We start from the raw sequence: 19,450 nt of genomic DNA, 5'->3' as shown, positions 1-19,450 counted from the left end.
GGTGTGGCTTTCTTTGGAACTTCTCACTCTAAAGAGTGGGTGTGCCTCAGGCTTTACTATCAGCCAGCATCCAACAGATGCATCTTGTTCAACTCAAAAGAACCCCATGGTGTAGATACTATTCTTGTGGATTTTTCTCTTGTGCACATTTTTCTTTCTGTTATACTGATCTCTGATCTTTTCTTTTTTAAAAAAAAATTATTTATTATTTTTTTTTATTTTTGGCTGCATTGCGTCTTTGTTGCTGTGCACGGGCTTCTCACTGTGGTGGCTTCTCTTGTTGTGGAGCACAGGCTCTAGGCACATGGGCTTCATTAGTTGTGGCATGCAGGCTCAGTAGTTGTGGCTCACGGGCTTAGTTGCTCTGCAGCATGTGGGATCTTCCCGGACCAGGGCTTGAACCCGTTTCCCCTGTATCGGCAGGCAGATTCTTAACACTGCACCACTAGGGAAGCCCTGATCTCTGGTCTTATCTTCATCATTTCGCTCCTTCTACTTTCCTTGGGTTTGATCTAAAAAGAGCAACTCTTTCTAGATTCTTAAGATGGAATCTTGGGCCATGGCTTTGCAACCCTTCTGTTTTTCCAGTGAATGCATTCAAGGCCATGAATTTGCCTGTTTTCCCTGCTTTGGTTTCATCCCATAGGTTTTGATTTGTTGTATCTTCAGTATCATTTCTGTGAGTTTTCTGTGGCTGCTGTAATGAATTGCCACAAGCTTAAGACAACCGAACTTTATTTTCTTTACAGTCCTGGAGGCCAGTAGTTTGAAATCAGTTTCACCAGCTCAAAGTTTTGGCAAGGCTGGTTCCTTCTGGCAGCTCTGGGGAAGAATCAGTTTCCTGGCATTTTCCAGATTCTAGAGGCACCTCTCTACTTTGGCTAGTGGCCCCTTCTTCCACCTTCAAAGCCAGAATAGCTTCTTCTCTCCTCTCTGATTCTCTCTATTCTGAACATCTTCAAATATCTTTTTCTCTGTTCCTGTCATCACATCTCCTTCTCTGACTTTGAGAGTCACACCTCCCTCTTATAAGAATCCTTGTGATGACATTAAGGCAGCCTAGATAATCCAGGACCATCTCCCATGTCAAGATCTTTAACTTAATCACATCTGCTAAGGCTCCTTTGCTATGTCAGGTTACATAGTCACAGGTTCTGGGGCTTAGAACCTGGACATCTTCAGGGAACATTATTCTGTCTACTGTATCATTCATGAAAAATCTCTTCTGTTTTCATCATGATTCCTTCTTTGGCCCTTGGGTTATTCAGAAATGTCCAGCAGTTGAAGAACCTTCATTCATCTTTTAGTGCACGGGTTTCCAGCCTAATTCCATGAAGGTCAGAGAGTGTATCCTGAATGTGTCTCATCCTTTGAAACGTGTGAGCTTTCCTGCAGACTCAGGAGATGTTCTGTTTGGGGGCTGCGTGGAGATGATCATTATGTCTGTGGGGTCCAGAGCACAGATACGGAAATCCTGGGTGACCTGAGGCCAAGGGCTGTGCACGTACTGCCCTTCATGGTCTCTGTCCCCTGGGGTGCCTGGCTTCAGTAGCTGACGGGAGAGAGAACTCTACACAGTGGTCCATGTCCGTCTGCTCCGGAGAAGGCTCCAGCTGACAGGGGCCGTGGATACAATGAGTTCCTCCTGGAAGCCACGCGCAGGCCACATTTCATCACGGAGGCCAGCGAGGGTGGCTCCGGACAGAACGCGTCCTCTAGCAGACAATGGTATCGGTCTCTCCTCTGTGGGACTGGTCACTCTTGCTGAGAAATAACAGGTTAGAACAGGAAGCAGAGAAGAAAGACACAGTGATTGTAGACTCAAGGCTGAGTAGAAACTAGTCCCAGCTGTATGAGTGTCTGGTGACTTCTGTAATGAAGCAGACGGGGCGGCTCAAACAATAAACATTTATTCGTTCAGTCCTGGAGGCTGCACGTCCGCGATCCAAGTGTGGGCAGGGCTGGTTCCTCCTGAGGCCTCTCTCTTGCGCATGTAGACGGCCGTCTTCTCCTTGTGTCCTCACAGGATCATCCCTCTGTGTGTGTCTGTGTCCTAATAAGGACACCAGCACTACTAGATTGGGGACCTCATCTTAAAAGACCCTATTCTGCAAAAGGACCTTAAAAGATCCTCCTCGGCAAAGACCCTATTTCCAAAGAAGTCATATTCTGAGGTCTTGGGGATGAGGACATCCACAACTGAATTTTCCAGGGACACAGTTCAGCTCATAACACCATCCCACATTTAAGGCAGAGATTTTTTGGTATGCACACATCAACAGGATGCATAACTAGGTATACGGTTATTCTGTCGGTTTCCCACTGAATGAATTACATGAAACTTTGCTTCGGGCTCTCACTGTTTATCTGTATCTGTGAACCCTTGGAGACTTGTGCTTTGCAGACACAGAATCTGAGGCCCCATCTCCTACAATGAAGAGGCACGGCCTCACGGTGGAGAAGGGCTAGGTTTCCTGTGTGACAAGTGGAGACCAGGGGGCTGATCGTTGCAAAATTGTTAAGATCATACGAAGCAGATCTTTATCTTTCTGTGAACGGAGTGATGAGTATCCCACAAGGTGCCTTTCCGTTTACCTTGGGGTGTTCACGAACAGATAGCCTATCCCCTTACTGAATTTCCCAGCGTTCACCATGGCGGGGATCAAAAAATTGACCCTCTCTGTCTCGATACAGCTGATGAATCTCCAAAGGCATAAATAAAGGTTTCTTCACTTTGGCTCTGACCACAAAATTCAGAGGATTCTCAGTGAGATTAGGAAAAAAAAATAAAGAAGACTGGTTTGCAAATGAAGGGGTTGTAATTTTTCTCCATTTCTTCCACTGTGTAAAACTTCCCTTCTGTTTCTGAGGTCCAGAAGAAGTATGGCCTTCTTTTATTGTTTCCCATTTCTAAACTTCATAACAGAAATCCATGTTGATTGATACTGAACAAAGCCTCTTTGTTTCCTTCTTAAACCCTGCTCCCTCATACTGGTACCCAAATCATCGTGTTGTGTACCTTGGACTCAGACAATGTTATATGTCACTTACATCTCAATAAAGTTTGCGGGGATAACTCCTACATCCTAAACAGCTTAAATATTTATGAGAAGCAAACCCTATGCGTAGGGCATCTATTGGAGTGAGAGACTTTTCAACATCTTTCTTGGTGGCTCCATAAACTGCAAGTGTTCCTTTTCCTTTGGTAGAGGTCTGCCCATCAGTTTACATACAAAATGCCTTTCTGTTATTAAAACAAAGCAGTTTCTCAGGAGCTAGATTTCTGTCTTTGAGGTGATTGACATCATGGTTAAACGTAATAGTGTCCTGAGTTTTGACATCCTTTTAGAACTTAAGTCTAGAATTTCAGAAAGGTTAACTACTGTTTGTATTTGTGTCTTTTGCATATTGTTTGTAGCCAGTGTTTGCTCTTTCTCTCCACTCTAAGGAAAGTAATAGTTTAAAAAAAAATGTTGGAGGGATAAAGAAAGGAAAAAAACATGTCCACACAAGGACTTGTATAAGACATCAAAACACATGTTCCCCATGCCCTTATCCCCTCTACAGTGAGATGGGAGGTTTGTCACACAGAAAGGAGAAAAGGGCTCACCTCCTTAGTGAGCAAAGATGCCCGTTGGGTGAATGTGAGGCTGTCGCCCACCCCAGATCCCCAAGGACCCTTGAGAGACCTCTCCCCATTGCTGCCATGGTGACCAGAAGCTCAGCCGTGTCACCATGGCCCAGTGACTTATGAGTGTTACACTTGAGTCCTTGACATTTCCGTTTTCTGGACACTTGTGGTTCCCTGGGACATGGGTAGGCCCTGTGAATTCCACAGCCACAGAAGAGGATTGGGAAGGGGCAGCTGAAAGGAGACCTGGGGGCCCAGCCTGAGGAGTGAGGAGCTAGTCACAGAAACCCAGGGTGGATATCAGATCTGGGGGCCTGATGGAGGACACAGAGGAGACTTGGGGGCTGGTCAGACCCCGGGACCCAGGCCAGGCTGTGAGAGGCAGGGTCAGCCCTGAGCATGGCCCCAGGGACCAGACATCATCCATGTGGATTGCTACCAAACCAAGATGGTGAATTTTGTGTATCAGTGTGGCTGGGCTACAGTGTCCAGATATGTGGTCAAATGCCAGTCTAGATGTTGGTGTGAAGGTATTTTTTTTTAAAGATGGAATTAACATTTAAATCGGTGGACTTTGAGTACAGCAGATGACCCTCCATAATGTGGGTGGGCCTCATCTAATTGGTTGAAGGCTTTTAGAGAAAAGAGACTGAGGTCCCCCGAGGAAGAGGGAATTCTACCTTCAGACACACTTCAGACTCAAGCTGCAGCATCACCTCTTCCCTGAGTCTCCAGACTACTGGTCTACCCTACAGAATTGGGACTTGCCAGGCCCCACAATCACATGAGCCAGTTTCTTAAATCTTTCTCTGTCTCTCCTATCTATCTATCTAATCTGTAGATAACTATAGATAGATACATCTATCATGTATCTATCATCTATCTTGTCTATCTATCCATCCATGATCAATCTATCTATCTATGTATCTATCCATCCATCCTTTTGGTTCTTGTATTAGCATTCTCCAGAGAAACAGAGCCAATAGGGTATATATAATAAGGAACTGGCTCCCATGATCACGGAGGGTGAGAAGTCCCAGGATATGCCATCTACTATCTTACAGACACCCAGGAGAGTGAACGATGTAAGTCTCATTCTGAGAAGACTAAAGTCCATCTCAGAGATGGTCAGGTAGAGAGAACTCCTTCTTCCTTACCCAGCCTTTTGTGCTATTCAGGTCTCCAGCCGACTGGAGGATGGGACAAGGCCCACCCACCCTGGGGAGGGCCATCTGCTTTCCTCAGTCCATTCATTCAAATGCTCATCTTGTCCAGAAACACCCTCACAGACACACCTGGAATAACACTTAACAAAATACCTGGGCACCTTGTGGCCCACCAACTTGACACATAAAATTACCCACCTGAGTCTGTTTGTTTGGAGGACCCTGACTTATACCTGAAAGTTCACAGAAGCAAGACCCTGGACGACCTTCCTGATTCCTCCCAGTGCGGAGGGAAAGCACATGTCTCTCTCTGACTTCTGAGACCCTCGCCTTCAAGAGAACCCTCCCACCTCCCACCAGAACACCCACATTACCCTCCCGCCATGCCCCCTAGGACTCCAGTGACAAGACTCTCAATCAATGGCAGAACCAGGTAACTTCAAAGCAACGGTGTGAATTGGGGCAGCGGAAGGGACAGGGTGACCAAAAGATGCAGTTTTCCTGGAAGCATCATAGACTCAGGGGCCCCGGGAGCCAGGCAAAGCCAAGATCTGTCCTGGGGAAGGTTCAAACCAGAGGCCATGTGGGTCCAAGGAGCCCTGTCCCACCATCACGAGGCTACTGGAGACCCCTTCTCATGCACAACCTACAACCTGCCTCTGAGCAGAGCCAGGAAGGTTTAGAAAGTGGGGAGTTGGCGGAGGTTATCCTGGATGGGGGAGCTGGGCTTATCCTAGAAGCCATCCCGTGATCGTGGAGGGTGAGAATTTCCAGGATCTGACGTCTACAATCTACAGACCGATCACTCATGGACCAACATTGGGACCCCACCAAGCCTCAACACCAGAAAATCGTCATTGAGCTGATAATCAACGTCGCCTAATTCACTGTGTGTCCTGGGATGGAGGCACGGAGCAGATTCAACTTTCAGCACCAAACAGTGCTGGTATACCCATTGTATGGATTGCTAAACCGAGGCTCGGAGGAGCTGAGGACACACCATCGATAGCCAGTAAACCTGTTCCATGGGTGGACACCTCTCGTTTGTGGAGTTTTATATCTACAGAGGCTCGTTTATTAGTACAGCGTCCTTGTGCTGAGAAAGTGGTGTTTTTCTTCTTTAACAGAAGAGGAAATTGAGGTTAAGTCATTAGGTCATGGGGTGGCCGTGGTCAGACATACAGCTGGGGTTGTGTCAAGATCTGCATGGAAGATGCAAAGCCACACGGGTCCCTGCCACACACACACCTCCTCACGGTGAGGCCAGACCATGCATGGTCCATGTCATAATGCTAGAGGTGGCCCCGTGGTCCTCACCTCCCACCACCACGGCTTCACACAGGGCCAGAGGGAGCCACTGATTCAGTCTCATGGCAGAGCCCCAGACAGACTCCCTGTGGGTTTGGGGGAAGGACCAAGGGCTGGTCATGGTCAAAGTACATTGGATTCGGTACAACTAACACTGATTTTCTGGTCAATATTGGAAGTCCCGGCATCCCTCAAAACCGGGGGCAGTCAGCCCACGGGATGCAGCTAATATTGTGCTTTAACTAGGCTGAGTATCCATCAAGGACTTTCAGCAATCTGGTCCCCCAGGGAACACCTGTCTGGAGTTGTTTCCAGTTGTCACAGGTCTGGAGGGGGAGGTCCTACCAGCAGCTGGTGCATGGAGACCAGGGAAGCTGCTCCGCACCCCACAGGGCCCAGGACGGCTCACATCAGAGAGCCACCCAGCCCCACATGTCAGTAGTGCCGAGACTGAGAAACCCTGACCCAGCATGAAAGACTCTATCTGTCTACCTGTCTGTCTATCTATCCATCATGTATCTATCATTCATCCATCTATGTATCATCTAAGTACCTACCTATCATCTATCTCTTATCTATCTATCTATCCATCCATCCTCTATCTCTCTCTCTATAATCTATCCATCCGTCTATCCATCTGTATTTGCATCCATTCATCTACCTACCCATCCATCCATATCTATATGTCTAACCATCCATCCATCATTTCTCTCTACACCCTTTCATCCATCCGTCTATCCATCTACATATTCATCCATCTATCCATCTATCTCCCTATCATTCTATCTCGGTGGTTGATAACTGGGGGTGACTTGGCCACCCAGAAAGACGCTTGACAATGTCTGGAAACATTTTTGGTTGTTACAACTTGGGAGAGGGTCCATCTGGTGGGTGGAGACCAGGGATGTTTCTCAGCACCCCACAGTGCACAGGACGCCCCACATCAGAGCACCATCTAGCCCCAAATATCCACAGTGCTGAGGACAAGAAAGCTGGCCTGGGTCATAATTCACTGGATTCGATACAACAGACTCTGATTTTCCATGACAACACTATTGGGTGTTCCCTGAAACGTGAGGAAGCCCCAGTGTCCCTCAATGTCACCGACGGTCAGCCTCTGAGATGGAGTCATGTTCCTGTTTAACCAAGTGGGCGTCCATGAGCTGTGGTTAGATAGATCCCCTGCGTGGGGTCACCCTGACCATGGCCGGGCCATCCTGGGTGGGAGGGCAGGAGTGGCTGGTGGTCCGATCTTCATTATGGCCCCCAGGTGGCGTGGGCTTCTCAGGATCAGTTGGCGGTCACTACCGTTAGGACTGAGTGTAGGACGGCGGGGCCAGGAGCAATGGCAGAAAGACTCAAGACCACGGTGCACAGGGAGGGAGGGGAACTGAGGCCGGGAGGCGCAGGGACCCTCCCAAGGGCACCTGAGTATCTCAGGGCCGGTCTTCTCCTCCAGCCTTCCTTTTGGACCCTCTCACTCAGGGCCCATCATAGGACATGAGTAAAATCAACAGGACACGCCAGGAGGCTTGGTGGTCACAGGCCTTGTAGGTCTCCTTCCAGGGTACAGTCTAGAATACGAGTGTCCTGGGGCTGCTGTAGCAAGTGACCCCAAACAAACTCCCTCCAGAGGCTCCGGGGGAGGGTCCCTCCTGCCTCTTCCAGCTTCTGGGCCTCCAGGCGTCGCTGGGCTTGTGGCCGCATCCCTCCCGTCTCTGCCTCTGTCTTCCCGGAGCTTCTCCTCTGTGTCTGGGTCTCTCCTCTTCTGCCCCTTAGAAGGACCTGGTCATTGGATGTAGGGCCATCCTCATCCAGGAGGACCTCATCTCAGACCCTTCACTACATCATATCTGCCAAGACCCCATTTCCAAATAAGGTCCCGTTCCTGGGTTCTGGGGGTCAGGACATGGATGTGTGCTTGGGGACGTCCTTCAATCCCTTACACCAGGGTGATCAATTCGTTCCATTTCTCAGGACTGTCCCCATTTTAGCCCCCAAAGCTCTACCCCCCTGGAGCTTCCTGCTTCCCGGGCAAATCGAGACGGCTGGTGACCGCACACCTAACACGCAGACTGTAAGGGGATGGCATGGAGACCATGGGCTGGTGCTAGGTGAGCGGCAAGGAGGTGGGGTAGGGGCTCCGTGCACACCTGGGGGACAGGTGAGTGTGGTGGTGTTGAGTGGGAGCTGGCTTGTGCTTGGTGGGTATGAACCTGGACATCCGGGGAGGCAGAGACCTCCAAGGACAAGCAGGAAGCACCACAGATGTCAGCCCTCACGTGGGGGAGCAACCAGCCCCCGTCCCACCCCTACGGGAAGCCCCGGCACGTGGCCTGGGGCTGATGGGCCCCCGCCCCCCAGAGTCCGAGGACAAAGGATAGGCACTAAGGAAGTTTCCTGATGCTCTGGGTAAAATGGAAACCACTTTCGGTGGAAAATGAGGGTCTGTAGCTAATCCGTGCGCTGGGCTTGGGCAGAGATCAAATCCTCCAAGTTGGGGTCACTCTGCATGCGCACGGCCTTTTCACGTTCTCAGGGGAAAGTGTGCTTTGCTGTCTCAGAGACCCAGGTGAGATCCCCTGATGGTGGGGCATGAGGCCAAAATGTTCGCAATGTGTCCCCAATAATCTCTTGCCCCCAGTAATCTTTCTGAGGCCCAATATTTTCTCTGGTCCTCTAGTAATCTCTGGTTCCCAATAATCTGTCTGGTCCCCCAACAATCTCTCTGGTGCCCAATATTTTCTCTGGTCCCCCAATAATACCTCTGAGCCCCAATATTCTCTCTGCTCATTGATATTTTCTCTGCTCCTTAGTAATCTTCCTGGCCCCTAATCTTCTCTCCTGTCCCCAGCAGTGTCTCTGGTCCCCGATATCCTCTCCGGTCCCCCATCATCTCTCTTGCACGGTCCGTTTTAATCATCGACAATGTGGACAAAGACAGATGTTTTTACAGAGCAGCCAGCAGGGAACCTGGCTGTGAGGCATCTCAGGAACCCGGAATCAAAGCCACGGCCGGCCGGGAGGGAGGACGCCTTGCCTCGGGCTGCACAGAGCCCCACGTGCAGAAACCTGGCCATCCATCATTTGCATGATTGTTTAGAAATGGCAACGGCCGTGTTTATTTAGAAGGGAGACGAGTGAGCTCAGTGAGGGAAACCAGCCAGCCGAGGCCGGGGAAAGGCACCTTGTGGTGGGGATCTCAGCAACGCCCCTTTACCGGCTTCCTGTGAGTGCGACTCAGAACCTTCCAGAGCTCTCGGAAGCTCAAACCCTCCTTCAGAGAGTTTATAGCCCGGGATGAGGAAGTAAGAGCAGGGCTAACGTAGCGGACAGTTATGTTTTTTCCTCTCTCTCTTTTTTTAAACGGAGGTACAATTCACCATTTCAAAGTGAATGATTCAGTGGCATTGGGTGCGTTCGCCATGTTGTGCAAACACTACCCTTACCTAGCTCTAGAACGCTACCCTCACGCCCAAGTGGACGGGTATTTTAGCTTTAAGTACTGTCAGCAGACAGAATGCTCAGAATCCCCATGCATGGAGGAATCATCATCACGACAGGCATAACGACAGCAGGCAGTGTAGACCACTGCCTGGGTGACTTTGAGAAGCCCACGAAGCCGCTTGGTGCCTCAGTGTCCCCATGTGTAAAGGGATCTAGACAATGTTCTCTGAGGGACAACATGAGGGTTCCACGAGTCCATCTGAGCACCAACAATGGCCCTACTGGGAATCCCGCAGGATTTGGGATGAACTCCCCAAGGAGAATGATATCTGTCAGGGACTTGCCACCAGCGTTGAACAGATAGGTGGAACTTACGCAGTCTTCACGATGACCCCATGAGGCAGTCTGCGGCCAGGGGTCCGTGAACTAGAGAGGCACTCAGAGTGGGGGGCGCCTGAGCGGGGCCCCAGGTCTCCACACATCCAATGCACCCTCTCTCCTCCTCTGGTTAGATGAGTAGCACAGGGTTTCGTGGAGAATTTGTTTGAGATGTATTGAAGCCCAATACCTGACAATGTGGACTTATTTGGAAATAGAGTCTTTGAAGATGTAATTAAGATGTTTAAGATGAGGTCATTAGGGTGGGCCTTATTTCAATATGACTGGTGTCCTTGTAAGAATAGAAGATGCACAGAGAGACACAGAAACACACAGACAGAAGAAGGCTGTGGGAAGACAGAGGCAGAGACTGGAGGGAGCTGATCATAAGCCAGGGACGCCTGGAGCCTCCAGAGGTTGGAAGAGTCAGGAAGGACCCTCCCCTGGAGCCCCAGAGGGAACGCAGCCCTGCAGAAACCTTGATCTTGGAGTTCCGGCCTCCAGAACGTGAGAGGATAAAATTATGTTGTCTCAATCCGCCCAGTTTTTGGTAATTTGTATGGCTGTCCCAGGAAACTAATTCAGGGGAATTCATGGGGAACCAGTCTCATCTCCTGTTTTATCTGTCCACTCATTCATCATCCATCTATCCTTCTGTCTATCTATGCACCCATCCATCCATCCCTCCATCCATCCACCCATCCACCCATCTATCCATCCATCCATCCATCTCTCCATCCATCCACCCATCCACCCATCTATCCATCCATCCAACCATTGATCCATCAGTCCATCCACCCAACCATCCATCCATCCATCCATTCATCCACCCACCCGTCTATCCATCAATCCATCCTTCAATCCATCCATCCATCCATCCATCCATCCATCCATCCATCCATCTACCATCCATCCACCCACCCATCTATCCATCCATCATCCAACAAACCGTCAGTGAGCTCATGCTGATTTATGCTGGCCCCTCACGTACAAGGTCACAGCTCATGCAGGCACCCAGCCCATTTGTTTCCTGTGGCTGTGCCTGAGGGGTTATCTCTGATCCTATCTCACCACGTGCCTGCTGGCATCCCACCGCTGGCGCACATGCATGTTTCACGTAAAAACCTGGAGACCGGCGCCTCCGGCGGCAGGGTACTCGCAGGAGAAGATGCGAGTGGCAGATGGGCAACGCCTGCGGCAGGGAGTGGCCAGGCAGCTGGGAGCTGCATCACCTAATCCACCCACTTCCTCTGTTCCCTTTATAGCACAGGATATTACAAAGAGTCTTCCTACTGGTCCTGGTTTGTCAGAAAAATGCCACTTGTTGGAGCCCATGTTTGGTTCTTGGGCAGATAATCCCACGGGACTGGGATGACACACGCTCAAGCCGGGGCCCTTTCTGTGGACTGGTGGGGATTAAATCCTGACCCATTTGCCCTGGGACGTGGCCTGCCAGAGGGATATTTGTTTATCCTATACACATGATCTCTGTGCCTATCACAGGGTCTTTTTAACTTTAATTATTATCTTATAGGAACAGGAGCGCACAGATAAGATTGAGACAAGGGAGAAAGTGGCCCAGGATGCCCTGACCCAGCCTGGTTCTCTCCCTGAGACCCGGGAGATGGGACCTGGCCCTGCTTCTCCCCCCAGCCCTCTGGCTGCACTGTCCCCTGACCCTTCTTGTGTTTTTCCGGGTCGTCCTGAATTGGGGGCAGTTCTGCCCCCCAAAGGACACCTGATAATATCTGGGGACAGTTTGGGGGTGTCATACTTTGTGGGGCTGCTACTGACATCTGGTGGGTAGAAACCAGGGATCCTGTTTAATACTCTACAGTGTGTAGGACTCCCCGAGAATTATCCTGTCTAAAATGCCAGTAGTATGAGTTGAGAGCCTTCTATCTATCTATCTATCTGTCTATCTATCCATCTATTATCTACCAATCAATTAATCAAACTACCATCTGTTTATCTATCATCTATCTATATTTTTCTATTATGTATGTATCTATATTTATCTGTCTATATCTATAATTTATTATCTATCTATCCATCTGTCATTCTATCATCTATGTATCTATCAATTATTTTCTATGTATTTATCTATGAATCAAAAATCTCCTACTTGTCTATCTACCCATCTATCAGCTGTCAGTCTGTCTACCATCTATCTGTCAATCAATTATTTATTATCTACCTAATTTATTTATAATCTATTCGTCTATCTACCTAACATCTACTCATCTGTCTATCCATCAGTCATGTCAATTGATGTATCATCTATCTGTCTATCGATCATCTAATTTATCTGTCTATTTACCTGTCATTTATCTGTCATCTATTCATCTATCAGTGGTGAGTGACCAGGGGTGACTTTGCCCTCCCACCCGGGGACATATGACAATGTCTGGGGACATTTCTGGTTGGGGGAGAGGGAGCTCCTGGCACCTGATGGGTGGAGACCGGGGAGGTTGTTCCACATCCCACACTGCACAACAGGACCACCCAGCCCGAGGGTCACTCGTGCCACATCACAGAAGATGGGTCCTGACCCTGTATATGTGACCCTTGATTCTTCCCCAAGACCCCCTCGCCTCTCTCTTCCTGCACCCCCTCCTTCTGTCAGGGGTCCCATGCTCATGCTGCCCCCCCATAAACAATGCCCAGCCACCCCCATGACTACTCAAGGCCCAGGGTCCACACTCTCAGCCCCCTGCCCATTCATGAGCCTCCCTGGGGGTCAGGCCAGCACCACCTGCAACACACACAGCCCGGCCCGCCCCTCTGCCCTGCCTGGTCCACACCACCCTCTCCCCAGCCATGCGCCACCTCGGTCCCTACCTCCTGTCTGGCCCCGTCATCGGTCAGTGAAGCACAGATTCCACCCCTAAGTTGTTTTCCGTTCAGGACACCGTTGACCCCATTGACACCCCTGTTCCGGCACAATGGCCCTGCCCAGAGCTCTTTCCAAAGAACAGTCCAGCATCGTCAGCCGTGTCGGAAGCTTCCACAGCTTTTCTGGGCCAGCCGCTAAAGTCTCACCATCCTCCAGGGACCATTCTGTCCAATGCACCCCAAGCCTCCCTCCACCCAGAACATACCCCCCATTCCCCCCCACCCCGCTCCCATTCATGACACCCTTTGTGCCACAGCCCTGCTCTCCCAGCTGTCCCGCTCAGCCCCGGCAAATGCCACCTCTTCCAGGAAGGCCTCCTGGATTCCTTCCCGCCCTGAACCCTCGTGGCCTGCATCTCCCTGTGTGGTCTTTCTATTCCCCGGAAGTGCTCAGCACCACGACGGGCACAGGGTGCCTTGTCCACTGCCTGCATCAACTGTCCAGGCCAGCGGCTGGACACTGAGTTAGGTAAAAGGGCCCTGGAGGGCAAAAGTCGGTCCAAGTTTCCCATTCGGCCCCTCAGAGGCGCCGTGTGCTTGGCCGAGTTCCAGCCTCAGTTTCCCCCCCTGGGATGTGGGGATGATGACGGCAAGGTTAGGGTTGGAGGAGACGGTCCACGGGCAGCGTGTGCATTGGGGTCGATGCACACACAGTTCTGGTTCACAGCACCCGTCCACCGACGCCCTTGCTCTGGCATGTTGCCCTCCTTTTGCCAAGGAGCCTGGGACGGAGAGAGCCAGCTTCTGCCCCTCAGGCCTGGCCATCTTCCCCCCAGCAGGAAAACTTGCACAGAATGGCAGGCGTTGCTCCCTCACCCAGGCGCCCACACTGATGTGGCCCCCAGGTCCCAGCATGGACACAGCCCCCCAAGGTCCCGGCACAGACAAGGCCTCCTGAGGTCACAGCAGATACACAGTCTTCCGAGGGCCCAGGACAGATGTGGCCCCCCAAGGTCCTGGCACAGACGTGGCCTCCAGAGGTCACAGCAAGTACATACCCTCCCCCAGGTCCTGGCAGGAACATGGCCACCTGAGTTCCCTGCATGGCTCAAAAGCAAACCCAGTCACCAGCTGCCTTTCAAAGCATGGCTTTCCCTAGAATAAGGCAGACCCTGCATCCATGGGTCTGTCTGTCCAGCCAGGAGGGTGTGGACACGGCTGCAGAATTTTCCCTGGGGGTTCCCAGTGCTGATGCCAGGGGACGCACTGGGGGAGCCCACCCTGCAGCCCCTCTGTGTGCTCATTCGCCAGGTCATGCCTCCCCGCGGTGCGGTGTTGGCCCGGGGGTGGGGGTGGGGGGGGTCTGTGGCCGGCGCCGGGGGCCTGGACAGCTGCCAGCGGTCAGGGAGCAGGGCGAGGTGCCAGGGGAGCATGGGGCTCCCCGTATCCCGCACGCCCAGCCCCTTGCCTCCGGGCCAGAACAGGGGTGTGGGCGGCAGGCCCCCGCTTCTGCCGGCTGGTGGCCACACCTACGGACGGCGCGCAGACAGAGGCACAGGGCTGGGTGAGAAGCCGCACCCTGGGGACCGCCATCCTGTCGCTAACCCGTCACTACCCACACCCCCTGCCCTGTCCCTAAGGTGACAGCACAGGCCTCCGTAGGGTTGGCCGGGGGTCTCAGGTGGCCTGTCGAGGGTGGTCCTGACCCTGCGCCCTCCTCGGTCTTTGTGGCTGAGCGGGGATATTTCAGAAACTACAGCCCAGGTCTGGAGGGTCCTCCTGACTCTTCCCACGGCCTGCTTCCTCCTGGAGGGGGAGGGGGTCGCTGGGACTCGGGGTTGAAGGCCCCTCCCTCCACCAACGCTGGCCTTGGCAACGCCCCAGCAAATGAAAACACCATTCTCGCGCCGTGGAAGCATCTTGAACGGAGAATACGCGCGCACGTCCGGCCCAGCTGGCCCCTTCAAATCCAGCCGCTCAAGGGGCTTCCTACGCGGCCATGCGGGGGCGGCCCTCCGGGTCTTGGTTCCTCCTGGTTCCTGCCCAGGGCCCCGCTTCTGACCGCACACGCTGAGCGCACGTGACACCATGACAGACGGCAAAAAAAAAACCCACCTCGCTTTGGAAGCGGAACCACACGCTCCGTAATTCCTCTCGGCCGGGCGTGATTCGAAGGGCGCAGACGGCTGGTGTGCACGGCCGCGAATCCCCGGGGCCGCCGCCAGCCCGCGCGTGCGGCGGCCCTGCTTCCCAGGCTCGTCTGGGACGGTTTGTAAAATGCACCTAGAACTCGGGTTTCTGGGTGAGCCGGGACCTGAGAGCTGATCTGAGGTCTCACGGGGGGCCCCCAGCGGCCGGAACCGTTCCAGGCTCAGCCTCCCGTCCTCCCTCGTGCCTGGCCGCCTTCAGCGCTCACCTGTACGCAGGTGCGGTTTCCTGAAGGAGTTTGCACAGGAGAGCGTGTCCCGAGCGTCTCCCCGCCAAGTGGCCGTGCGTGTCTTTCTACAGGTTTTCCTGTTCTGTCTGCACCGCGGAGACGAGAACGCACGCAGCCCGCCTCCCAGGCTCTCACCCCGTAAGACCCCCCCCCCCACCGCGACCCTCCCTGTTCCAGACAACGCACGTCAATAAAGAGCGGGCATTGAACGCACCTGGAACGGCCGGGGCTGCTGTAGCGGTGTGCGTCTGCAGTGTAGACGCCGCCGGGACTGGATCGGAAGACGCAGCAGCTGTGCCTCAGGGCCTGGTGTCAGGAAGCGGCGTCCCGCTGCCCACGAAGGAGCCGGGGTGGGTGTCGGGGCGCAGCCCCAGTGCCAGCATCCCCGCCGTCTCTCGGGCTAGGTGCCCGGGGGGCATGACGCGCCGGCTGCACCCTCGCCGGCTGCAAATCCTCCAAGGTCCCCCTGCCGGGCTCCGGAGGCTGCTGTGGAGACCCAGGGCAGGTGGAGAGGAAACCCGTTTTGAAATTTCCTGTGTAACGTCTGTTTGTCTGCTCGCTCCCGTAGTCCAAACCCGCCGGTCCCCGTCCTATCAGCGCGCGCCCTGCCGGGGGCGGGGTGCCGGCCCCCAGAGCCGCGACCTCAGGGCTCGTCCTGTCCCGAGGCGGCTGCGGGGAGACCCTGCCTCTCCGAAAGGGTTTGCTGCCTGCAGACCGGGCCGGGAGGGAGGACCCAGTCCGATGGTGTAGCTGGCGGTGACCTGAAGTGGATTCCCAGACGGAACAAATAAATGCCTGGGATTTTAATATTTTTTTAAGTTTTAAAAATATGCTAAGCGAACTGACTTCCTCTTGCAGGCGAAAGCTGGGTGCCTGGCGACCTCTTTTGGTCTTGCAGCCAGAAGGTGACCCGCCCGGTGACCCATGCCCGGACACTGCCCTGGGGGGGCCGGGGGGGCGTGCCCCTGGCACATGTTCCCCATCCACCCACCCACCCCCGATGGAGCGGGGTTCACGCCTCCCGGGCCGCGTCCTCTAGGGCAGAGAGGGAGCTGGGTGGCCGGCGGGGCGCACGTGCGCAGGTGACGATGATGACTTCACAGCCAGGCGCGCTGTCATCGGAAAGAGGCAGCTGCTCGAAAGCCCACCCCCACCCCCCACCCCCGAACCAAGGTCCAGCCCTGGCGCCCCGGGGTCACTTGGAAGGGGGAAGGAGGGTGGTGATTCTCAGAGGTTGTGTGCCGGGAAGTCATGGGGATGGTGAATCCGCGAATATGGAAACGCTGTTCCTGGGGAAGTCCAGGGTCATCTGTTTACAGAGTACGGAGGATGTATGTACCCCTAGGCATCTATTGTCTGTCGATCAATCATCTATTTACATCCTATACCTGTATCTATGTTTATCTGTCATTTAATTATATTTTTCTATCATGTATCTATCGTCTATATCTATATATTGATCTATTATCTACCCATCAATTATCTACTTATTTATCTTCCAGCTCTATATCTATCATCTATTATCTATCTATAGCTATCCATCAATACGCCTGCCTGATGACATATATCCATCCGTCCATCAATCTTTCTACCTCTATATTTATCTATTATCTACCTATCAGTGATCTTTAGAATCAGATATTATCTACCTGTCATCTGTCTTCTCTCTGTCTTTGATATCTATTATCTATCTATCCATCCATCATATCTATTATCTATGTTTCTATTTGTCATCCATCTATATCTATTTATGTACCATCTACCTATTATCTCACATGTATGTATCAGTCACTTATCTATCAATCATTTATTTATCTATCTGCCTGCCCATGCACACACGTAACCTTCCACCCAGTCTTCTATCTATCTACCCACCCATCCATCAGTCTGCCTACCTCCCCATCCATCCATTCATGCATGCATGCATGCATCCATTCATCCTTGCACCTATCACCGCTTATTATCTATCTATCCATCTATCCATCCGTCTGCTTACCTATCCATCCATCCTTGTATCTATCACCACTTATTAACTATCCATCTATCTACCTACCTGCCTATCTATCTATCCATCCATCATCTCACTGTGTATCTATCATCTATCTGTATCTACCATCTATCAGTCCATCCATCGATTTATACGTATCATCCTTCTATAGACTGTAGTCCTCCCATGTTGCAAGTTCACAGCTAATGGTGGTGGGTCGGCCCCTCAGAGAGGATGTGGCCCTGGGCTGCTACGGTTCTGGGCACCACCAGGGAAGTCCCTGTTTCTTTTTAAATGGCCCAAATGTAAAACGGAAGAAAAGAAAGGACAATGGTGCACATGTGCTGGGCATAAGTGTCAGGGGAGAATTTAAAAGGTCAGTAAATTGTGGGTAATGATTGGAACTGGGTGAAGGTATATGGGCTTCCGTGCGCTATTCTCTGGTTTGTGTTTGAAAGCGTCTGTGTTAGCTCAGCTCAGCTGCCATAACAAACACCACAGACGGGGTGGCTTAAACGTTAGACATTTATGTCTCCCAGTCCTGGAGGCTGGAATCTGAGATCCAGGCATGGGCAGGGCTGGTTCCTCCTGAGGCCTCTCTCCTGGGCGTGTAGACAGCTGTCTCTTCCCTGTGTCCTCACGTGGTCGTCCCTCTGTGTGTGTCTGTGTCCTGATCTCCTCTTCTTATAAGGACACCAGTCCTATGGGATCAGGCCCAACCTAATGACCTCATCTTAACTTGATCACCTCCATAAAGACCCTGTGTCTGGAGTTCCCTGGTGGCGCCGTGGTTAAGAATCCGCCTGCCAATGCAGGGGACACGGGTTTGAGTCCTGGTCCGGGAAGATCCCACATGTCGCGGAGCAACTAAGCCCATGCGCCACAACTACTGAGCTTGTGCTCTAGAGCCTGCGAGCTACAACTGCTGAGTCTGTGTGCCACAACTACTGAACCCCACATGCCTAGAGCTCGTGCTCCACAACAAGAGAAGCCCCCACTCGCTGCATCTAGACGAAGCCCACACACAGCAATGAAGACCCAACACAGCCAAAAATAAATAAATAAAATAAACAAATTTATATTAAAAAAAAAGAATTTGAGGAGGGGGACACAATTCTGCCCATCACCCCTGATATCTAAAGGTTCCACCTGGTGAGTCTGCACATGATTTCCATTTTCAAAACCATCCTTTCTCATCAAGGCTGAGGAATCCAAAGTAACTTTTGGGAGGTTGGGCTGGGGAGGACAAAGTTCAACCTCTAAGGGGGCTGACTCACCGGAAGGCAGATTCGAGAGGAACTGTTCCCTGGTGTCCACGGCTGATTTCAGGAAACCGTTGCAAGGTTCCTGCGGAGGTGGTTAGGTTGGAGGGGCCATGATGGAGTTCCTTATGGGAAATGGGCACCATGCATGGGAAAGGGGGCAGGTGGATTGGGCCGCAGGGCTCAGGTGTGCCCAGGTGTGGCTGTGAGGTTGAGAGGTCCTATGAAGTAGTGTGGAGAAAGAACCACCTGGTCCAGGAGATGGTGGATGGGATCGTTATCTACAGGATGCTGCCCCGGCCATACAGAGGATGCTGAGTGATTAACTTCACCATCCTAAGGTCAATTGTCTCATCTCTAAACAGACCAGGTGGAGTTTACCTGAATCTGCTGTCCCATCAGCTCCAAAGTATGCAGGTCTAAGGCAGACCCATGCCAAGAAAGAAGTTTTTAAAATGATGCAGCCGATACCTCAGAATCCTGATGGGCTGAAGAATGGGCTGAAGGCGTCAGAGACCCTGCCCTGGAGTGTAGACCTGTGGTGAACACACATTGGAATATTTTGTCTGAGGCGGGGAAGCAGGTACATATTTAAGCTTTGAGCCCCACGTGGTGTCTGCTGAGATCGCTGGACTCTGCCATTGTAATGAACAATGTGGTGCTGACACCACAACAGTGTGCTGGACCCAGCACTGTTCCAATAAAACTTTATTTACAAAAGCAAGTTGAGGGCCAGATCAGGCCTGAGGGCTGAGTTTTGGAGCCCTGTTCTGTGGCCCCTGTGGTGGAACGGCGAAGTCCCCTGTGCAGAGGCCACACGCGGGGGTTTAACATAGGGCCATTCGTGAACCCCATGTGTTGGTGGGACGTGGTCTGTGTGTGCCTGGTGGGGAAAATGGACTCATCTTCCTGAGGATCTGCTGACTGTTTTCCCCAGTGGCTGCTCCATTTTGCCTTCCCACCCACTGTACATGAGTGTTCCGATTTCTCCACATCCTC

At 52.2% G+C, this 19,450-nt stretch overlaps 1 protein-coding gene across 2 annotated transcripts in view; it reads right to left on the bottom strand.

Annotated features, from left to right (window-relative positions):
• P2RY8 (P2Y receptor family member 8) overlaps positions 1 to 15,735 on the bottom strand; it is a 51,906-nt gene extending 36,171 nt beyond the window's left edge. The window contains exon 1 of one of the 2 annotated variants that reach the window (XM_022561896.3): positions 15,417 to 15,735. The gene's annotated coding sequence lies outside the window, so the exon portion shown is untranslated. Of the gene's footprint in view, positions 1 to 14,880; positions 15,298 to 15,416 lie in introns of those variants that run through there. The other variant, XM_022561899.3, reaches the window with a different exon arrangement.
• Between the last annotated feature and the right edge of the window lie 3,715 nt (positions 15,736 to 19,450).

The sequence above is a fragment of the Delphinapterus leucas genome, chromosome X (genome assembly GCF_059928025.1).
Source record: "Delphinapterus leucas isolate spDelLeu-1000000601 "Yukka" chromosome X, BTC_Dleu_Yukka2, whole genome shotgun sequence".
Classification (NCBI taxonomy): Eukaryota; Metazoa; Chordata; class Mammalia; order Artiodactyla; family Monodontidae; genus Delphinapterus; species Delphinapterus leucas.
The sequence above is the reverse complement of the archived record's forward strand: the minus strand, read 5'-3'. Positions and strand labels throughout refer to the sequence as shown.